The sequence below is a fragment of the Tursiops truncatus genome, chromosome 12 (assembly GCF_011762595.2).
Source record: "Tursiops truncatus isolate mTurTru1 chromosome 12, mTurTru1.mat.Y, whole genome shotgun sequence".
In the NCBI taxonomy this organism is placed as follows: Eukaryota; Metazoa; Chordata; class Mammalia; order Artiodactyla; family Delphinidae; genus Tursiops; species Tursiops truncatus.
Genome location: NC_047045.1, coordinates 81,873,216 through 81,875,223, shown reverse-complemented (window position 1 = coordinate 81,875,223; position 2,008 = coordinate 81,873,216). Strand labels below are relative to the sequence as shown.

General features: G+C 37.6%; 1 protein-coding gene across 1 annotated transcript in view; it reads left to right on the top strand.

Annotated features, from left to right (window-relative positions):
- Positions 1 to 1,656, top strand: part of SLC22A2 (solute carrier family 22 member 2) — a 30,667-nt gene extending 29,011 nt beyond the window's left edge. Inside the window, exon 11 of the mRNA XM_004327366.4 lies at positions 1 to 1,656. This exon is cut by the window's left edge and continues 397 nt beyond it. The gene's annotated coding sequence lies outside the window, so the exon portion shown is untranslated.
- Positions 1,657 to 2,008: the final 352 nt, after the last annotated feature.

Here is a 2,008-nt window from a genome sequence, read left to right as displayed (position 1 = left end):
AGCTTACACATGAAAAGAATGTCAAGCTTTTGTAACTTATATCAGGAGAAATCTGGCTAAGAGTTTAGGAATGAATTGTAATGATACTAGGCCCAGGAGGATGAAACATAATAATGGATCGGATCAAATTTATTGACATGAGTGCTCTAAACCAAGATTCTAGATTTAGTGTGCTGGCCAGAGCATCTAGCATTAGCCCCAGCCGTTAGCAGACCAACATGAGAAAAGATATAAGAGAGTTATTTCCATAATTTGAAATAAGTTGGACTTCTTAGGCAAGAACAGAATCCAAGAGCCATAAAGTGAATGATTGATTGATCAATGTGACCACACAAAACAAGTCTAAATTCAATGAGGCTAGCTATATCACACACACCCCAAAAATAAATTTAATGGATGAGTGATGGGTTTGGGAACATATTTGCCACATATATAAAATATTCAAAAGGCTAATATCCAAAAGAAATAAAGAGCTACTAAAAATCAATAAAGAAAAGACAATCCTTTAGACAGACCATTAGAAAAAAATAATGGTCCAAGAATACAAAGTTATTCATAGAAGTAGCATTAAAAAATGGTTAAGTTAGGGACTTCCCTGGTGGTGCACTGGTTAAGAATCCACCTGTCAGTGCAGGAGACAAGGGTTTGACCCCTGGTCTGGGAAGATCCCACATGCCGCGGAGCAACTAAGCCCGTGTGCCACAACTACTGAGCCTGCCCTCTAGAGCCCGCAAGCCACAACTACTGAGGCCACGTGCCACAACTACTGAAGCTCATGCACCTAGAGCCCATGCTTCACAACAAAGAGCAGCCCTTGCTCGACACAACTAGAGAAAGCCCATGCGCAGAAAGGAAGACCCAACACAACCAAAAATAAATAAATGAATGAACAAAAATAAAAAATAAAATAAAACTTCAAAAAAATGGTTAAGTTATATCAAAAAAGATGTGCACCCTCACTGTTAGTCAGGGAAATACAAATAACAGTGAAATATTTTTCACTCATCAGATTAATTAATAAAATTAATAGAACTTAATGAAATTGGAAATATCAAGTATGGATGAGGATATGAAGAAACTTTCATGCATTGCCGGCAGGAGTCTTGATCGGCACCTTCTTTAGGGAAGCGATTTGGCAGTGTCCATCAATAGTAGAAATGCACATGTCTGTGACCCAACAATTTCACCCCTAAGTATCTATCTTTGAGAAACACAAATGTGCACACAGATGCATCTCAGAGGTATTCATTGCATCACTTGTTGATGACAGCAAAAGCTGGAAATAACCAACGTCCTTAACTATGAGGAATGCTTAAATAAATATGGTATATCGACTTAACGGTTAAAAAGGAATGAAAACGATGTGTATCTACTCCATAGAAAGACCTCCATGAAGGGCAAAGGTGAGTTTTGGAATAATAATGTAGGAATGATCGGATGTACATCTACTAATGATCTAGGGGGAGGAGGAATGGGACTGGGCAGTGCAGCAGGAAAGATTTTAGATTTTTCTGTAATTCTTGCACTTTTATGTTTTCATGTGCATGTCCATGGCATGTTCATACTGTTGTTAAAAATAAATGATTAACTCTGGAAAATAGTTCAGCAGTTTCTTAAAAAAACTAAACATGCACTCACAATATCACCCAGCAATTGGACCCCTGGGCATTTATCCCAGAGAAAGGAAATCATATATCCACACAAAATTCCATACACAATTGCTCATTGCAGTTTTTATCTATAATAGACAAAATCTGCAAATGACCAAAATGCCCCTCATACCAAGGAATACTCCTCAACAAGAAAAGCAACAAAGCAACAGTAAACGGACAACTTGAATGGATATCAAGGGCATTATGCTGAGTGATAAAAGCCAATCTCAAAGAAAAACTATTGAGATGGAGAACAGATTAGTGGTTAATTACGGTAGTGGTTCCCTAAACCTACATGAGTGATAAAATGACATAGATCCATATTCACATACTGCATCAATGTCAGTTTCCTGGTT